The 21955-nt window shown below is 32.7% G+C and overlaps 1 non-coding gene across 1 annotated transcript; it reads left to right on the plus strand.

Annotated features, from left to right (window-relative positions):
- The first annotated feature begins 5765 nt into the window (after window positions 1-5765).
- On the plus strand, window positions 5766-5925 carry LOC144566718 (U1 spliceosomal RNA). The gene has a single exon (XR_013515270.1). It is a non-coding gene; the product is annotated as a U1 spliceosomal RNA (small nuclear RNA).
- Window positions 5926-21955: the final 16030 nt, after the last annotated feature.

A 21955-nucleotide genomic window follows, 5' to 3' on the forward strand; every position in this document is an offset into this window, starting at 1 on the left:
CCCTTGGTGCATTAAAACGAAAAAACCTCCCGACCAGTATAAGGAAAGAATGGTGTATCCCTTTTGTTAGTTTGTAATAATCTAGAAGTCAATAATACGATAAATTATCATAAAGCTTTATTCATGAATTGAATGTTTATTTATATATCATTTTGTTGCCTTGAGTATTATTGAATTTATGGATCATTTCGAGTTCATGACTGAAATTGTGAAACTCCATAATATAGATAATATATACTCTTAAAAGGTCACTGACCAAGGTAATTAGCAGGAAAACTAATTACCGCGATAAGGTTAGTATGTGGATTAAAAGATGGTTAAGTTTTACAAACCACCTGACACGAGATGTCATTTTAATCACATAGATACATGTTCTAGGAACATGGTATTTGACAGACCCCGAATGAAACATTAAATAGAATTGTGTTCGTGTCATTTATGTTTTCATTCAGTGTCAGGTTCTACAGTATGAGGTATTTATCGTTCCCACTGAGAAATATGTATGTGTGATTGTTATCTACCGCTGTTCGTAAAAAGCAGTCATAACAGTAGCTTTTCCATATGTATAGCTTAGCTGAGGAAGTGATAGTTTACCAAGAATACTATTTGTCCCTCGTATCTCTATACGAGCTATAGCATCACTGGGCCCCTTGATAGAGTAAGATTATCTGCTAGCGGTATAATTACAAGAGTAATTATATTTGATAATCTGCTCAAGATCAAGAAAAGATTCAGTTAGTAAGGATGACACACATCTATCTTGAAACTAATCTGATAGCTATGAGACAGAAGAACAGACACAAGTAAATTGTTTACTGGATCGTGATATTGTACTGTACAGCATCATCTGTGTAATTGGATGGTCATGATGTATTGCCAGATGCCGCTCATGATTATAGAAGTTAAAACAGTTTTAACTCTGTTTACCAACATAACACAGATCCTATTGGGTCACACCATATAGGAGTTAATCGGAGAATCTTATTGTGATTGATTATAAATTGGTTATGATCAATAGTAAGATGGTTATAATTAATTATACGTGTTATAATTAAATTATAAATGTTATGTAAAAATAACAAGCAAAAACATTGGTTAATTTATAAACGTGTGTGACACGTTGTATAAAAGTTAACCGGTTAATTTATAAATGTGCAGGACACGTTGTATAAATTACCGAAACAACAACCGCAAGAAAAATATATATAATTGTTCAGAATAATTATACGAATATTATTTGTATTCGGGCCGAGGGCATCCGGGTCTTTTCAGATTCGTCCTTATCCGCATGACATGTCATCGATCATATCCAGATGACACGTCATCGATACCGAAACAAATAACCGCAGAAAAATATATATAATTGTTCAGAATAATTATACGAATATTATTTGTATTCGGGCCGAGGGCATTCGAGTCTTTTCAGATCCGTCCTTATCCGCATGACACATCATCGATCCTATCCAGATGACACGTCATCAATCCTATCCACATGACACCTCACCCCCCTAGGTGGCATGCCTTGTCATAAGGGTATTTTGGTCTTTTCACACCATTTTAGAGGCTATAAATATAGGGGTGCATGAAAGGATTAAAATACTAATTCATTCGTACCGTTTCGTGTCGAAACAAATCGGTATTTTCTCTCTTTCTCGGTTTCTCTCCCAAATAGTGTTTCGGTTGAGAAAAGAAAGTTATACGTAGTTGACGTATAATCTTGCGGGTTGTTGTGAAGTATATTTACGGGATCGATGAATAGTGTTTTTTTACTGAATTTTGCGGTATGTCAGTTTTGCATATTGATGAAACTGAGCAACCGAAAATTCGTGTTTACGGGTTTTCGTCTTTTCCCCGTGAATAGTGTTTTTGCAGAATTCCGCGGTTTACGGTATTTCTGGCAGAAGAAATAAACCGCTCTCTGGTTAGTCCTGGTGGATAACCGATAGAGGTATCACACGTGTGATACTCCGAGTCGATTCCTTCCCTGGTGAGGCTCTACTCGCTCGGTCTGCATTCCAACTGTGATTTGGAAACAAGGTATAAATATGTTATGTTAATTTATTTAATTGGTAAGTAGATTAAAGTTTTAGAAATCAATCATGGAGTAGATTTGTAAAAGGATTAAATTGGGTTTTGATGCCAAAGGAATACTGAAGGTGGACCGCCTTGGAAAGTTTCCTGACATACCCCGTTTAATCCTGAGCTTAAGTTGGCCGTAGAAATTTTTGTTCTACGGTCATTCCGCACCTTAAGCCTAAATGAGTTTTGGTTACAGCACCGCGAAACCCCAACACCTTTGACACATTTGACACGGCGCTCCACCAAAAACCACCCAATCGGTGAGGCGCCCTGCTTCACCCCTCACTCCGTATCTGGTTAGTTTCCATATTTTCTTCTATTTTCTTTTTCTTGTGTGAATTCAAGCATTGAGGACAATGCTTCATTCAAGCTTGGGGGGGGGGGGGTGGTGTTGGGGTTTCGCGGTGCTATAACCAAAAACCCGTTTAGGCTTAAGTTGCGGAATGACTGTAGAACAAAAATTTCTACGGCCAACTTAAGCTCAAGATTAAAAGGGGTATGTCAGGAAACCTTCCAAGGCGGTCCACCTTCAGTATTCCTTTGGCATCAAAACCCAATTTAATCCTTTTACAGATCTACTTCATGATTGATTTCTAAAACTTTAATCTACTTACCAATTAAATAGATTAATATAGCATATTTATACCTTGTTTCCAAATCACAGTTGGAATGCAGACCGAGCGAGTAGAGCCTCACCAGGGAAGGAATCGACTCGGAGCATCACACGTCAGATGCCTCTATCGGTTATCCACCAGGACTAACCGGAGAGCGGTTTATTTCTTCTGCCAGAAATACCGTAAATCGTGGAATTCTGCAAAAACACTATTCACAAGAAAAAGACGAAAACCCGTAAACACGAATTTTCGGTTGCTCAGTTTCATCAATATGCAAAACTGACATACCGCTAAATTCGGTAAAACACTATTCATCGATCCCGTAAATATACTCCACAACAACCCGCAAGATTATACGTCAAGTACGTATAACTTTCTTTTCTTAACCGAAACACTATTTGGGAGAGAAACCGAGAAAGAAAGAAAATACCGATCCGTTTCGACACGAAACCGGTACGAATGAATTAGTTATTTTCTCTCTACCCCTCTACCCCTATTTATAGTGTTTAGGGTCGGTTGCAAAAGACCAAAATGCCCTCCAAGTTCGGCCTATTTACAAGGTATGCCATTGACACCTCATCCTTTTATATGTGAAATGACCAAAATACCCCTTCCACACCCTTCCACACTTTTCTCCATGTTTCTACACATGCAAGGTGGCATAGGTGTGAAATGACCATTTTGTCCTTGTGGATAGGATTGATGACATGTCATCTGGATAGGATCAATGACATGTCATGCGGATAAGGACGAATCTGAAAAGACCCGAATGCCCTCGGCCCGAACACAAATAATATTCGTATAATTATTCTGAACAATTATATATATATTTTTCTTGCGGTTTGTTGTTTCGGTAATTTATACAACGTGTCCTGCACATTTATAAATTAACCGGTTAACTTTTATACAACGTGTCACACACGTTTATAAATTAACCAATGTTTTTGCTTGTTATTTTTACATAACATTTATAATTTAATTATAACACGTATAATTAATTATAACCATCTTACTATTGATCATAACCAATTTATAATCAATCACAATAAGATTCTCCGATTAACTCCTATATGGTGTGACCCAATAGGATCTGTGTTATGTTGGTAAATAGAGTTAAAACTGTTTTAACTTCTATAATCATGGGTGGCATCTGGAAACACATCATGACCATCCAATTACACAGATGATGCTGTACTGTACAATATCACGATCCAGTAAACAATTTACTTGTGTCTGTTCTTCTGTCTCATAGCTATCAGATCAGTTTCAAGGTAATTGTGTGTCATCCTTGCTAACTGAATCTTTTCTTGATCTTGAGTAGATTATCAAATATAATTACTCTTGTAATTATACCACTAGCAGATAATCTTACTCTATCAAGGGGCCCAGTGATGCTATAGCTCGTATAGAGATACGAGGGACAAATAGTATTCTTGGTAAACTATCACTTCCTCAGCCAAGCTATACATATGGAAAAGCTACCGTTATGACTGCTTTTTAAGGACAGCGGTAGATAACAATCACACATACATATTTCTCAGTGGGAACGATAAATACCTCATACTGTAGAACCTGACACTGAATGAAAACATAAATGACACAAACACAATTCTATTTAATGTTTCATTCGGGGTCTGTCAAATACCATGTTCATAGAACATGTATCTATGTGATTAAAATGACATCTCGTGTCAGGTGGTTTGTAAAACTTAACCATCTTTTAATCCACATACTAACCTTATCGCGGTAATTAGTGTTCCTGCTAATTACCTTGGTCAGTGACCTTTTAAGAGTATATATCATCTATATTATGGAGTTTCACAATTTCAGTCATGAACTCGAAATGATCCATAAATTCAATAATACTCAAGGCAACAAAATGATATAAACATTCAATTCATGAACAAAGTTTTATGATAATTTATCGTATTATTGACTTCTAAATTATTACAAACTAACAATCTCCCACTTAAGCTAGGAGCCAATCATCGTAGGCCCTAGTTATACACAAAATTCTGGTCTTCTGGATCTCCGCTTCTTTCTTCTGGATTTCCCCAGATCGCTAGAGCAGGTCCAGCCGTCCAGTGGCTTTGGGTTGATGTTAATAATAAGATTTGGGCTTTGGGTTGCTTTGTGGGCTGCAGAGAGAGGCAACAAACAAATCAAAGGTGGGCATCATTTGAAATCCCTATATCCGGTAAAAGGGGTGGGCAGTTGCCCACCCCTGCTCTGAATTGGCTCCGCTACTGCTTGCTAGGCTCTCCTATTTCGACCAATTATTAGAGGAAGTCCATTATTATCTCTAGTATTTTTTCTAAAACAAACCAAGTTTTTTGTGGAATGAAAAGAAACGTAAAAAAATATGCAAACAAGATTTTTGTATTAAAAAAATATCATTTGTTCATAACAGAAATCAATCCGATTTTGGTGTTGTTAACAGTGTTTTGTTTCTTCTTATTGAAGTAAACAAACACCTTGCAAATGACTTAAATATCAAGTTTTATTAATTAATTTTTTTTTAAGAGCAAACCAAGAAGAATTGCCAGCTTTCATTTCTTTTTGAAATAAAAAAGTTACAATCTCAAATTTAATGTAATAGAATCAATACATAAAACCATGAATTAAACAAATTTAAATCAAATTGAAAGAAATGATTTATTTCAAACTTCCGAAAGGAGAGCAAGTGCTGTCAAAAATTGTAATAACAGAATGTTTCTCAATTTCTAAAGTATAAGACATTTGGGTAATGCTCCGCATCACAATAAAAGTACTAACCGTGGAACATGGATTATACATTTTCTTAATCAATTAACAAATCGTTTTATTTAAAAATTTAAGCGTGATTCATTTAGACAGGGAATTCTTGAATTTTGGATTTCCTTCTATGAAATTAGGGCATTAGGCCCAGTTATATAAACAGGCCTTCAAAAATTAAAAAGTCCAGAGCGGTCAAGTGGAGGCGCTCTGTCCGGTTTCTAATAACCATACCAACGTTTAGTCCCACATGCAAAGTACAAAAGCGCTGGGTGCTCAAGGGGTCTATATAATAAGCTGGGGATGCAGCGTTTTGAAGTACTTACCTGGACGGGGTCAATGAGTGATCAAGAAGCCTCATGGCCTAGGCTAGTGACCCACATTGCACTTTGTGGGAGTGCTGGCTTACCATCTGCCCAAGTGGCAGAATGGACGTCGTAATTTGTTTCTGAGGGGGTACGCGTTCGCGCGGCCCCTGCCATTTCTTAATTCAACTTTTTAAGTTACGAAACTGTGATTGATTTCGTATTATGATTTTCATTGTTAATTTTTAATAATAAATGCTGCATTTCAAATTTGAATTAAAAAGCAAGGTCATTTAAATTGCTTTTTATATTATATTTAATTTTTAAATCACCTGATATGGAAATTAGTTGTTTAAAAATAGTGATTTTCTATCTATTAAAACTTGGGAAGTTTTCTATATTTAAATATTTTTGCAAAATCCAATAATTTTACATTTCTTTATCCAAATATGGCAACAATTCTGTCGTATTCGACTTTAATATGAATATGGATGGCATGTTAATTGTTAACATGCATGGTAAGCACCAAATGTCAAACTCCGCATATTTCAGATACTTCATCTTATATTGGATGCTTACTATCAATTGAGATTATAAACACCGATCCTTATATTAAATCATGCTTTTGCACGATAGGATTCTGTTTTAACCAAAGGGAGAAGCTAGCTCTTTCTCCTTTTCTCAAAACACAGGAATTATTTAATAAATAAAGGGATATGTATTTAATTGAAAAATAATAATCTACAAGATTGTCCCTATAATTGTTACTTGTATTTTTAAAATGTTTTTCTCAACACTTGTGTTTATTAATTGCTCTTCAGCGATTCATTCATTTATTAATAACGGTCAGTATATATTTTTAATTAAAAATATTGTGTAATCTGATTTTTAATTGCACGTTACTTTTATAAAAAAACTAAAATTTATATTTTAAACTATTATTTTGATAATTTAATTTAAAGAAGTTAATAAAAAGACTAGTAGAACAATTGAACAAACATTTTTATATATTTAGATCACTAGAAATTGTGATACAGTAGAATTTAACATCTGAAGCGGTTGATGGCAATAATTTTAAGTTTCTTCTTTCAAAGCGCTCAGAATAACATCTATATTGAAGAGAGATGCAATTGTAAATTTCATACTAGAACACATTTTTTTTTTTTAAAATGCCTTTCCAACTAGGTCAATGAAAAGCAAGCTAGCAAAATAAAGAGCTCTCTATAGCTGAAAAAAAAACACAAAATGTTCCAACCATTGAATATTTGAATTGTCATGACCATAATGGACTATATACAGAAGTTGAACTATTATCCAAACTAACATTTACAAGGAAATACAAGAACCATAAACCAAGCTAATATTATTTACTCTTTTACCCATAGTCTGTCTACTATGTAATAATCTCAGGAAATTTCATTAAATTTTAGCAACACCCATTACCCTAATTTTCTCTCCTAGCAACCTCATCTTCGTAGATCTTACATAAATGCCTCCTTAATTGGCATGAATTTCCTTTCTCCTTTCTCTTCTTTCCAGTGGTGACACCATAAAATCCTATCTAGTGAGTTAAGAACTTTATTACATGAGTTTTGTTAAGGTACTGACACTGGCAGTAAGGTACCATGATTGACTAGGTTTTGGTGATAAATAGTGTTGTAAATGACAGTATGCGCTCGTCGGATGGACAAGGTACCGCCAAGCGATTAATCGGAAATAATCGGGAATAATCAGTCATAATCGGAAATAATCAGCAATTAGTCGGAAAAATTCATAACGGTTTGGTCGCCGCCAACGACTAATCAGACGATTGATTGGCCTAAATGACCGTTTTTTACAACACTGGTGATAAATATTACATTGGTCATGCCTGAATTATGATGCTGCTACTTGTAAACTAATTCTCATGTAGTCACGCGCCTGTACATTGCTAGATTACTGGTATAAATTGATGGGGGCAGCAGTACTAGTCTTGAGCTACTAATTTCGTTACTTTGCTACAAATTTTGGTACCAGTAAAGTTCATGTTGCAGGGACTAACCATAGTCTAGTAGACTAGTAGTTACAAAGAAATACGAACAATATACAAAAGATGATTTTATGCACCTGATTTTGAGCAAAATTGGCGGTGGCACTGCTGTCTCCGGTAAGCATTACAAACTTGACAGTACACACAGATACAATAGACTAATCATTGTAAACGTACAGTCATATCCCGATTAGAATTTACTAAATAGCTGAATTTTGCTACTAAAGACACAAAGAAACAAACATGATATTAATAAAGTTTACCTATAGACAATTACTGAACTTTGATACGAAGCACAGCACACACTACAACTCTTTTATTTCTATCAGAAGTATCTTGTGCATCAATTTTACCGACAATGACCCCGCCTGGGAACATTAATTAAGAACTCTGGTAATTATATGGTCTTGGTTCAGTTTAGTTAGACCGGGCATACTTGACCAGCCATGGAATGAAATGACTCGATTTTCTCTCTATAACTGAGATCCTAGATAATTTTAACAATAAAAAAAATTATGTCGCTATTCAGGGCCCATAAGTAACAATCCCTGTCTTGTCAAATGCAACAGGGATCTTACAACATCCCGTCCATTTACAAGTAAATGATAGCAGTAGACATGGCACTGGCAACAAGGAATTCAGATCCAGCGAAGTAACTCAAATTTTTGGGTTTTAGATCGGGACCATCCGATTCGAATATGAGACAATTCATCCAAAGTGGAGCGCACACATCCCAAGCAACGAATTCGAATCCTAAGGCGATCTCGAGCGACGAATTTGAATCGGACGGTCCCAATCCAAAACCCAAAAGTTGGGTTACTTTAGGGGATCCGGACCCGACAACGAAGCATTTAGTAGAAACTCCAGGTAAAAATCCATGCTTTTGGGTCATGCCACTTGATCATAATTGAAGCAATTTTGTAAATGTTGTAAGCCGGGAGCACATTCCATCAAAGGCATTTCAGCAAACACCTAAGCTGCAACGTCAAACGGCAAACTGCTTCAGTGCACAGAGCCCCATGATAAGAGAGCCGAACATGATCCACTCAATTCATCCGAAATCAAATTCAATGTAAAACGCTATATGAAAGGTAGCATGAAGCAATTCCACATCTAATCTACAGATATGGAGATTTGTTCCGGTTTGAGACTTCTTAATCCCACTATGGGCGATAATAAAAATAGCATAGCACTTATATTACCTATGCATAGGCCATTTATCGCCGAGCTCAGTAGCGTGGGCTTGTAATCCAAGCGGAGGCACTGGATGATTTGAACGATTGGTTCGATTCCTTGGACCGGATCTCATACCGCTCTTAGTCGGCCCGCCCGTTCCAAGTTGGGCAGTTGATCTAAGCGGCTTAGGCGAAGGCCTGGGTTAACTGGATCGTAGAGAGGAGGGGAATGCGTGAGGCTGGTTTCACAGAGCAGCGAATACCTCCCGCTCTCAACGGTGGAAGGATAACGGGCCCGTGCGGTTGAGATCCACCATGGTCCTAGGAGAGTTCCAATCGGACGGTCATCCTTTTTGCCCTGCCTGTCGGAACCAAGAGAAGAAGCGCACGCCTCTGCTTTTTGCAACTGAGCTCAAAGCACCTCGTATTTGCCCATAATAATTATTGATAATAGCGATCTACATAATTACTCAATAATAAAGTAAAAAAATTAAATGTTTAAATCTAATAACCAATCGATAAACTTCTTTTTTTGTTCAATAGTAACCAATTTTCTAAATATTGACAGTGAAAGATGATATTGACCTACTTTGGAGATGAATGTGGCCCATGGGCCAAGATGGTAATATTGTGTTCTCTTTCTTATTATTTTTTTTGCATGCCATTCATTACTAAGCACGTATCTGTTGGAACAATAAAGTTTCATCATTTTTGCTTATTATTCATTCACATTTATTAAATAAATATTTGCACAATAAACACATGATTTCCTCCTTAAGTTCATATGAAATGCCTTTCCTACATGTGATATGCATTCCTATAATTATTTTAGATCATTTAAGCATACACTTATGTATTTTTATATACACATGATGTTTTTATTAGTTATTTTCTCAGCAATTAATCATACACTTCAAACTAAATATTTTTTTTTAATAAATAGAGATATAAAACATAATTTAGAGCTAATTTTAAAAATAAAATTCATTTGAATTTAGCATAATGAAGTATTGGAGGAAATCAATTATGAATTGAAAATCAAAGTGTTAAGATGGATCTCACTTTTCACGTGATCGTTCTATTTATATTGATCACAGGATTTACAATCGAGTAAAATCCATACAGTGAGTAAATCTTAATAATAATAAAAATCTAAAAAGAATGTTAAAAACATATATTTTAGATCATTTGACTAAACTAATCAATTCCAAATTTCTCACACTCGTCCGCACGTTTATAAATTAGCTACTTGCTAATTTTTTTTATAATATTAGAAAAATTAAATAAAATATAATAATTTATGATATTAGCCTACTTACTAGCTTTTCTTTTTTCAAGTTTAGCGTATATAGCAATTAAGATTATTTAATGGATATATAGTGTTGTGTATCATGTGTCAAATGTATTTTCATATTAACATATATTCACACAAATTTAGGAGTAGTTTTTATAAAATATATAAAGTTGATCAGATTTATTAGGATTTTTTTAGCTAATTAGGATAAAATCATGTTTAGGAAATGTTCTTTGGTTTGATTATGTCGAAGGACAAAAAACATATCTAAGATTTTGCCTCAAACAAAAAAAAATATTATCCAAGATGTTAGGGTAAATTGATTATTGTATGTTTAAATAAAATGAGAAGTTTTCTAAATTTCCATATTTATAAAAATAAATTAAGTTAAATTTCGAATCTGCAAATTCTTTATGTAAACAATATCGTCTTAGTTGTTATATCAAATAATTTTAGATTTCTTTATTCAAATATGGCTAGAACGTATTCGATTTTATTATGAATACGAATATTAAATCATGCTTTGCAATAAAAAAATATTTTAATTATAAATATCTGACTGTCGGCGGCACGAAAGGATTCTGTTTTATAAAACCAAAGAGAGAAGCGAGCTCTTTCTCCTTTTCTCAAAACATGTGAATTATTTAATTGGAAAATAATAATTCTACAAGATTGTTGCTTATATTTTTAAAATGTTTTTCTCAAGACTTGTGTTTTTTAATTGCTCTCTTCATCGATTCATTCATCTATTAATAACGGTCAATATACATTTTTAATTAAAAATATTGTGTTATTGGACTTTTAATTGCACATTATTTTCTAAAAATTTAAATTTGTATTTTAATAAAACTATTATTTTCTTAATTTAATTATAAAAATTTAATAAAAAGACTAGTGAGAACCAACATTGTAAAAAAATCAGATCACCAGAAGTAGCTATAAAGTAGAATTTAAAAAGCCATTGATGGCAATTAAAAATTTCTTCTTTCAAAGCGCTTAGAATAACATCTATTAAAGAGAGGTGTAATTGTAAATTTCATACTAAAACACATTATTTTTTTGAATGTCTTTAATTCAAGCTAGATCAAACTATTATCCAAACTAATATTTACAAAGAAATACAAAAACCATAAACCAAGCTAATTAAGGTCATTTACTCTTTTACCCAAAACTATTCATAATTTTTAAGACAAAATCAAGGCACTTTGGATTACTTCATCAAACTAATTAGAAACCAAAATCACGAAAAGAGAATTCACAACCAGTTCAAGGGTAGAAATTAAAGTTTGAAAAAAAAATGTCAGAAACCAGTTTAAGCAAACTCTTACAACTGTAACTAAGCATTCTTATTTGCCTCGTACTGTTTTCCTCATATTAACCAACTAGTTCATGAAATTCATCAAAGACAACTCAAGCTTAGTATTAACACAAGTTCTGCTCTTTTCAGAGTTACAGTTAAGTTACTTCGTTTTGTACACTATTTATCCACCAAAACACCATACTTATAGAGCAACCGTAGTAAACCGTTAACAGTGATTTATGACAATGAACACTACAACATTGTAATGCTACAACATTGTAATGATTCAATTAGTTGTTTGTGTCCGATTGTGTGATACAATTAGAATTTATCTCTAATTCAATCGGATATGGGCCTTGAAGGAGAGCCCACATAAACTGGGCCTTTTAGGGCTCAAATGGCAGGTTTTACTTGTAAAACAGATAAAAATAAAAACAGAGATATGGGGAAAGTTAAAATGTTGAGCCCAATAAAGCATTCCTACTAAAAAGTGAACCTTCGAAGTATGTAAACGGTCGGATACGGATCGGATAGTGGCCTTACCATATCCGTATCCGTTATAATTTTTCGGATATGGATACGGATACGGATACGGATCGGATATTAAATGTTACGGATACGGATCGGATATCGGACGGATACGGATATTTTTCATAATTAGCTTGTTAGTTACAAAACATCTATTATATTATTAAAATATTAGTCACTAATTATGTCATAGTGTTATATTATTCATCAAAATATATATCTATATGCAATTTAATAAATTATTCATACAATATGCAATTTAATAAATTAATTTAAAAACATATATCACATTTGTTGTGGTTTAAAGTATAAACGGTCGGATACGGATAGTAAAATGCCTTACCGTATCCGTTATAATTTTTTGGATACGGATAGTCTCGGATAAGGATATGGATAGGATAATTTAAGTACTTTTTCGGATTTGAATTCGGACGAAATTGGATATTATCCGATCCGTTTACACCCCTACTTCGAAGTGGTACTGTAGCTAAAATTGGTGTTATAAGTTATAACTGAATCTCTCTTTTCCAATAATTGTCGGCTCAAGTTACCTCAATAATTGTTTAGTTACAAGAGCAATAGCGTAAGCGTGAATGCGTGTGCAATGACGTCAAATTGGATTGAAGTTTTCTTGTCTTTTTCAAAGTCAAGCAAGTCTTCCTCAATTTATTGTTTTATTTAGTGTTTTAAAATGCGGCCGCATATGTCTATGTAGTCGGCAGTCGTATTTAGAATGATCATATAATTTTGAGCATGCGGTGCATAATTAGAATTTATGTGAAAAAACTATTGTTGATTATGTTATTATGTTGAAATAAATTCAAATATATGAATATAAATATATATATACATATATATATACGTGAATTTTTATTTTAAAATCCATATATATATATCTGCATGAAAATCTGCATATGCAGTATGCAGTGGCCTTTCGCATGTATGAACAAAATCACATTTTAAAACACTAGTTTTATTAACCAATAACTAATAATTGTTTTTTTTTTTTTTAATTTTTTTTTGTCGCTTTGGTCAATTGAAAGCCTACTAGTGAGTCTGAGACCATCAGTCTATATATAACTTTGAGTGAAATGATAACCCATTATAGAAACATACATATTTCTCTTTTGGCGTCAAGCATTTGAGTTCAGTTCAACTTCATATTAGATGATACTGATTCCTGACAGATGTAAACCACTTGCTTCAAAACCAATTGAAATCATTCCTCGTTTTAGTGTATAATTTTTTAAAATAATGTAGAATAATTACATTATCCTCTTAAATCTAGTTTTCTAAAAATCTCCCAACCCAAAGCAAAACTCAACTGATCTCAATCGCTTAAAAAAAAAAGATACAAATCTCAGCGCCTCTCTAGCTCTTTCAATCAGATCTTTCAGTAATAAACATTGAATAAATTTGGAATGCAATGAGAGTTGTATTTTTCTAAAAACATTTCTGTTGACATCCAACTTGCATTTAATGCTGCTCCATGCATAACCGGCACAACTGTTCTCTGATAAAGAAATACTTAAAAGTTTGCGTATATAGTTTTATTTGTTTGGTGAACTAAAAGATGTCATGTCATTGTACTTTTTTTTTAAGTTCAAATACGTTGGTTCAGTTGCTATAAAGATAACAGTATGGTTGAGTTTAAACTTAATATGTGACATAATACAATTCATGAGCTAGGTTAGTTGACCACTTACCTACTTCTGATATATTCTTGCAATCTTGCTGTTCCTAATTTGATCCGAATCTTTTAGTGATTTACAAACATAGAAATACAGCATTCATACAATGTACCACATATATTTTGAGCTGAATCTTTCAGATTGGTTGCGTGAGCCGCGATTGTGGACCGGATCCTAGACCCCGCAACTGTAATGAAGAATCCACTCGTAGAGTTTCTCAAACATCACACAGATACAGGTTAATTCAATATCTAGTAAGAAATTGTCTTTTCGATCACAAATGCGCCGGTGGCCAACCCTTTGTTAATTGCTACAACTAGGAGTTAGCAATTTTCCATGTCCTGTTTTAAGAAAAACAGAGATAAGGAAAAGATGAAGATATCAGCAAACCAGGACCAGAAAAAGTGCTCCAAAAATATATATATAGTTTTTATTAATAGAGCTGTTAGGTTTTATGTACTCCGAATAGTGACAATGAAATATAATAATTCATTCTAATCTCTTCTATCCTCCTCCTGTCTAATTAATGTTGTTGACGATCACACGTAATGTGATTGTTAATATTAACAGCTTATTATATTGCTTTATTATTAGGTGTTCGATGTCACTACAAAATTATTTAATCTATCGCCTTTGTATGATAATTTCCTTTCTTTCATTTTCTATTTAAGAAAGAAACATTTGAAAGTGGGAATCAGCTTGGGTCCGATGGTCATTAGATTCAAAGTGGTTCCAACGGATTCTCTCACCGTCAGATTTGCTTTAGAATTTGTGTATACGGATTTTAAAATAGACGCAAAATTGCAGGTGCGGATCCTAAAGCAGATCCGACGGTGAGAGAACCCGTTGAAACCACTTTGGGTTCAATGACCATCGGACCCAAGTTGTTTCCTTGAAAGTGAGGCTTTTGATGTATGTATTCTGATCTTCCATTCTTCAAAGTAGACGTAGCTTATGAGAGAAAGTGTGTTTGTGTGAAAGGTACCGTAAACACCCTTTGAAATTGACGCAGTTGTTCAACTTGAATTTAATACTATTTTTTATCAAGTTAAAAATAAAAATATCATGAGTGTAGATGGTAATTAAAAATCTTCATTTGTCAACTAATAGTTTGTTAATTAGTTTCAATCAGGAGTATTTAATGTTAATTAACAAACTCATAATTTGCAGTCAATAACCCAATATTTATACTATGTATATTAAAATAAGTTGTTTAGAACAGAGTGTGATAATTATCAAGACTATATCTATCTGGAGGAGGTTATAATACCTCATTATACCTCATATGTTATATCTTTATTTTTAAATTCTATATCATCGATCTAAACCGCTCAACATGTTATTCATACTAAAATATGATTGGTAATGAATTGAAATTTTTTTTATTATTTTTTTAAGATAGGTAGATAATCACTGCTTTTGAATGGTCCATGAACAATGATTTTGTATCTATCTTAAAAATAGAAAAAAAAATGAGAAAAGGGAGGTAGCACAATTGGCTAGGAAAATGTCCTAGAGTTGTTATACTCAAAAGTCGAGAGTTCGATTCTCCCTCACGAACCTTGGTAGCTAATACCAAGTTTTCAAAAAACAAATAGTAAAAAAAAAATTCAAAAATTATAAAATTTCATTTTCAATCATATTTTAGTAAAAATATCATGTTGAATAGTTCGGATTGATAATATGAATTTAAAAAAAATTTATATAAATTATGATGAAATATGAAAGTGACGAGGATTGTAATCTCATCTGTATATATCCCCTTGTTCCATATAAATTTATTTAGGAAGAATTAAGATATTGACACCGCACCTTAAAATTGAACAAAAAGTTACAGAACCGCGTCGGCCAGTGCGATGACGTCACGTGTGACATGTTGGAGAAGTTTTCTTGGCTTAGATTGAAGTCAAGCGAAGTCTTCGTGAAATATTATTTTATATCCATTAAAAATTGTAAATGATAGCTACCAGTACCAGTGGGCAGTGGTACTGGTCCCCAGATGTTGGAGTGACAAACAGGGATCTCACAGATATTTTTAGCAGACCCAGTATACTGATTTTTTTTTATAAAGCATAATTAAAAAAAATTATGACACCAACATGATTAGTTATTTTTTTTTTACAAAAATAATTAGAACTGAAATACTATTTCGGTCTGAACTTTTTTTTTTCAGAACCAAAATGACAATTCGTTTCAAGGTATTTTCACAATTTTTCAACATTTTTTTCTCGAAATCTGTGAAGCGGCTGGGACCGAAATGACATCTCAATTTTTATAGTTTTTGTAAAAAAGAAAGCATTCAAGTTGGTTTGGTAAAATCTATTTTTTATTTATGGTTTCTAAAAAAAATTCGGTATACTCACTGACAAAATAAAATATTTTAGTGTTTGTCATAATAAAAAAATTGTAGTGTTTGTTATAAATGATAGGTTTAGGGTTTAATTGATGGTATTTTCCAAATTTAAAGAAAACTTCATTTGTCATATCATCTCAATTATCAAGACCATTACAGTAATTTGTAATAAAAAAAAATTGTTCTGGTTTTATTCGTAGCAATTATTTGCCCAGGAGTAAAAAAAAAAAAGGTTAGAATCTCTTGACAACATCTTGTCTTATTAATTTTTATAATGTTTTCTCAACTCATGCAGAATGATTTAATTTTTTTTTTAAAAAACAAAATGGACTTGTTATTTTTCTTTCATGCAATTGTTGGGCATGGATTTTGTCCAAAGGGTTTTGTACAAAGATTTATCAAAATCGGTCTTAAATTATCTTATTTGTATCAAAATTTGCATAAACGGTTTAAATTTATTAAGTTATAAATTCGTTGGCATAAATCTCAAAACAAATCAGACATTTGAGATCCAATTTTTGATAGATGGTTTAAATTTTCCGCTCCCTAAATTTGAAAAGGCCCTCTGATATAATTATTAATTAATGCTCATGAAATATGTATATCAATGACTTTTTTGTCCAAGAAAATTTTATTTCACATCCTCCGGTTCTAAAGCAAATCTAATGATTCAAACAAGAGAAGGTTAATTCAAATGCCACACAATAATTTTAGTGATAGAAAATACCACTCATCCTTTTAATTCTTATTTTACAATAGAAAGGCTCACACTAGTGGTGTTGGTCGATTCAAACCGAATTAAAATATGCAAACTAAAGTTTGAAATGGTTTTTAAAAATCAAATTGAACCGAAGTGAACCGAAATACAATAAGAACTGAATCGAACAAACTAAAGTAAATTTCAGTTTGTTTAGTTAAACTGAAATAGGATATTAATCATAAAAATAAATATTTTTTTTGTTAATTTTTGAATATTTTAAAGATGAAGTTAAATTTTTTGTTTAGTTCTGTTTAACCGGTTTTAAACTAAATCAGCCAATATATGTTATATCATAATTTTTTAATTTTTTAAATATTTGGTTCAAATAAGAGATGAGTTTAAAATTCCAACTGGTTCGGTCTAACTGGTTTCAAATTTTTTAAACCGAACTAAACAGAAATATTAAACCGGTTAAAAAAAAAAGAATCGAATTGATCTATTTAATCGGAAAAATCAAATCATTTAAACCGAACTGTCTCGATTATGTTAACAGTAGAATTTGAAGAAACAATCAAACTAGACCCGATGAACATCCCTAGCTGGCAGCCTGGCACCATACAAAATAGGCCCTCCTCTCTCGTCAATATCATATTCATACAAAATAGGATGTAATTTTTTTTTTCAATTAAATTTTCTTAGTTTTCTGGAAAAGAAATACTCTTGTTCTATCCGTGACACCTAGGGGTGTAAACGGATCTGAATAATTTCGAATCCGGATATTTGTTGAATACAAATAAAATGATCCTAAACGGATTGAGATATTTGTTGAATACAAAGAAAAAAATGATTCGGATACAGATACAGATTTAATGGTGTATGGAAAAACGGAGAGGATATATGTACTATCCGGATCCGAAATTTTCTGCTCGGTTCCACTTTGCTACGATCTGCATTTTTCTGGTGCGGTGTTGTATATAAGTTTTTCAATATATAATTTTAATTTTTTGATTTCATTTTCTTAATTTTCTTAATTTGGTATTTATATCTTAAAACTTGTATATTCAATTAGCATTTGTATATGTGGATTATCTGTCTTTATCTATATTTGTTTAAGACATATTTTATTTAGAATTTTGATATCTGTATCCGTAGATCCGAATTTTTTAAAGTTACCATTTCTCAAAAGAAAATAATAATAAAAAAACCACGGTTTCTGTAAAATTATAAATCTACCACGGCCTCATCTAGCAAATGTGGACTCTTTTACTGGAACCGCTAGATGCAATCCTAGACTGAGGTCCGCACCTAGAGGATGCGGCTCCAATTTTTTTTTTTCAAACTTTCAGTGATTCGAGAATGCAATTTACTATTCTGGGCTGCATCGAGTGTAAACGGAGCGGATAATGCTTATATTATATCTATATCTATGTTTTAACGAGCGGATACGGATAAAACAAGGACCAAATTTTAAAAAATATATATATAAATAAAAAAAATCATCTTTTCTGTATAATTATAAGAGTAAAGCTAATATACAGTTAAGAGTACAGTACACTTAAGTGTATATTAGCTTTACTCTAATTATAAATCTACCATAGCGCATCTATGAGATTTGCACCACATCTAAAAGCGAACAGGTAATTAATAGTAGTTTGTACGGCTGTACAGCTCGCTCCATAAAAAGCGAGAAATCTTTGTCATTCTTTTTAGGTCAATTTTTTTTTTTTTTTTTTTTTTTGACGTTAAAGCCCTTAGGCGCTTGGTCAATAATAAGCGGGAGCTCTGTCAATCATATCAATTTTTGCCCCAATTGTCAAAAGTAGAAAGTTTACTTTATCTAAAGAAATAAGAATACAAGATTCTCAATCCCAATCCACAAAACTTGAAATGATTATCCTCTGCATTAACTCAAAAAGGAATATTTTTGAGTTAATAAATTTTAACGGTTTGATTTTAAACGGAGTCAATTCGACTTCTGCTTATAATATAAGAGGTCTTTTGATATTAGTGTGGATCTAATCTGCATGAATTTTAAAATAGATCGGAATGTTTAATATTAATGCGGAATACCTTATTCTTTATTTGGATAGGATTGAATAGTTAGAATAGTGAATTCAACTATTTTGTCTTATTTTTTATTTGGATGGAATTGAATGGCTTATTCCTACAAAAAGTTGAATTTGACTATTCTAATAAGACAAATGGAAAAAGAGTTATTCTAGCTATTCTAGCTATTCGGAATAGCAAAAATGTTATTTTGATGTACATTGCTATTTCGACTAGCTTCTATTCTAGAATGACTTCTATTTTTGACACATCCAAACATACTCCTAATCTACAACTAGACAAAATGACAAGTACAACAAGAGTAGAACTAGGGTGCTCTTAAGCTCACCAAAGTTTTGGTGAGCTTAACTCTAAAATTCATCAAATCGATTTCAAATGACGAATCCGAACCGTTGAAACCCGTCTACCTTACGTGTGATGCATCTACATGTGAAATTTTTAAACATTCGAATTAATTTAGTATAAAGTCAAGCGGTCAAAAAACGTTCAAAAATGAATGCACTAAAATTAATTTATTAACCTTCTAATTTTGACCGCTTGACTTTATACTAAATTAATTCGAATGTTTAAAAATTTCACATGTAGATGCATCACACGTAAGGTAGGCGGGTTTCAACGGTTCGGATTTGTCATTTGAAATCGATTTGATGAGTTTTAAAGTTAAGCTTACCAAAACTTTGGTGACCCTAAGAGCACCCTAGTTCTACTCAGTACAACAATATATATATAACCCACACACCATTCTATTCGGTGTTTGATTGAGTTGGAATAGCTAGAATAGAGAATCAAACTTGTCTGTCTTATTAGAACAAGTTATTCTCACAAAAAATTAAAACATGCTATTCTAATAAAACAAACACCAATTTTGCTATTCTAACTATTCTAACATTAAAACCAAACATATCTCATATATACATTATATTGCAATAATTGGAGATTGTGACGCTGGTTACTTTGGATTTTTATTTTGATGGTTAGCAGGACAATCTGAGCATCAATCAGACAAAAAAATATCTATCAATTAGAAAGAGCAAAAATCAGGCAAGTTTCTTATTGAAAATTAATTTATTAACGACGACAATTGACCTTGACTTCAAAGTCACCCTGTCCATTGAATGCACACTTTGTTTTGTGCAGTACTTTTAGTTAGCCACCCGTGCTTGCTTAGAGTTTAGGATTTAGGGATTAGAGGCGCAAAGATACAATCTCGGAATAAATGTTAGAAATTGATAATTAATGTTTGTATTCAATATAGCAATTAAATAAAGTGTCATGGCGTGCATGTATCATAATTAAGATCCTGTCAATTAACTTATGTTTGAGAATTTTTAAGTATAACAGGGCCTAATTGAGATCCAACTCAAATTTAAGTAGTGTTTGATAAATGCCCCCGGGGGCCCAACCCGGACCGATCCGCCCGTGTCCGTGCCCGGACCGGACCGTGCCTATGCCACGGGTATGCACGGGTACACGGGCACACGGGTACGGGTATTAAACGGGCCGGACCCGGTTTTTTGAAAAAAAAACCCATGAGAACCCGGACCCCCATACCCTTGAACCCATACCCGTGAGTCCGTGCTCGTGAACCCGTGTGCCCGCGCCCGTGCCCCTGGCCCTGCCCGTGAGCCCGTGACAGTTTTTTTTTTTTTTACTTTTGCTCTAAAATTCAAAATTTAAACCCAAATTTCCCCCATTTCTGTTTTTTAAATACTGTTTTTTAATTTCTGTTTTTTAAATTCTGTTTTTCTTATTTCTATTTTGTATTTCTGTTTTTTTATTTCTGTTTTTCTTATTTCTGTTTCTTATTTCTGTTTTTCTTATTTCTTTTTTTTTATTTCTGTTTATTTTATTTCTGTTTTTTTTCTGTTTTTTTTTATTTCTGTTTTTTAAATAAGAAATAAGAAAAACAAAAATAAGAAAAACAGAAATAAAAAACAGAAATAAGAAAAACAGAAATAAAAAAACAGAAATAAGAAAAACAGAAATAAGAAACAGAAATAAGAAAAACAAAAAAAAAAAAAACAAAAAAAAAAACCGGATCCGGATCCGGACCGTTCTACCCGTGACGGGCACGGATATTAAACGGGTAGGACAGGATTTTTGAAAAAAAAAACCCGTAATGCCCGGTCCGTTATGCCCGTGTACCCGTGATGCCCGTAACCGTGACTACCTGTGTCCGTGTCCGGGTTTTGCCCGGACCGCTCGGTCTGACCCGTTTACCAAACACTAAATTTAAGTCAAAAACACGTGTTTCCTTTCCTTGCCGACAGTCTCGGACACCATCAACCACATCTAACTACCCGAACAAGTTTAATTTTATATGGCGCTGCCACCTCAAAATTATGAACTTTATCCTCTGCATTAACTCAAAAAGAAATCTTTTGAGTTAATGCATCTGAACCGTCCGATCGGCTTTAAGATTTGCGTGGATTAAATTTGCACTAATATTAAAGACTCCCTGTTTTTTAGGTGGAGGCCGGATAAGACCCGTTTACAATCGAACGGTCAATATATATTAACTCAAAAGATGCTCTTTTGAGTTAATGCAGACGATGCGGACTCCAAAATTATCATATGACGCTAAATTTTACTATTTTTATATTCCTTTTCGGAGCAGAGTCGTATGACGCTAACTTTATTTAGTATAACAAATTCACTATATCCCCAATTTTGATATTTTGATTCTAACAAGCTTTTATATTGAATGTTATCCAAGATTATTGCTTACATATCATATGTCTCGAGTTAACTTCAAAATTCATCAGATTAATTTTATATGGCGAATTCAAACTACTGAAATCGATCTATTACATAAGTTATGTAAACTTATGTGTTTACATGTAAAATTTATAAATTTTTTAATTAATTTTGTAGAAAACCAAGTGGTAAAAAAAAATTCATAAGTTAATTTTAATATATTTATTTATTATTTTTTTGCCACTTGATTTTATACTAAATAAAGTTAAATTTGTTTATAAATTTAACATGTAAATGCATTACTTGTATAGTAGACCAATTTAACGATTTAGATTTGTCATTTGAAACTAATTAGCTATGTTTTGGAGT

The sequence above is a fragment of the Carex rostrata genome, chromosome 1 (assembly GCF_964058835.1).
Source record: "Carex rostrata chromosome 1, lpCarRost1.2, whole genome shotgun sequence".
NCBI classification, from domain to species: Eukaryota; Viridiplantae; Streptophyta; class Magnoliopsida; order Poales; family Cyperaceae; genus Carex; species Carex rostrata.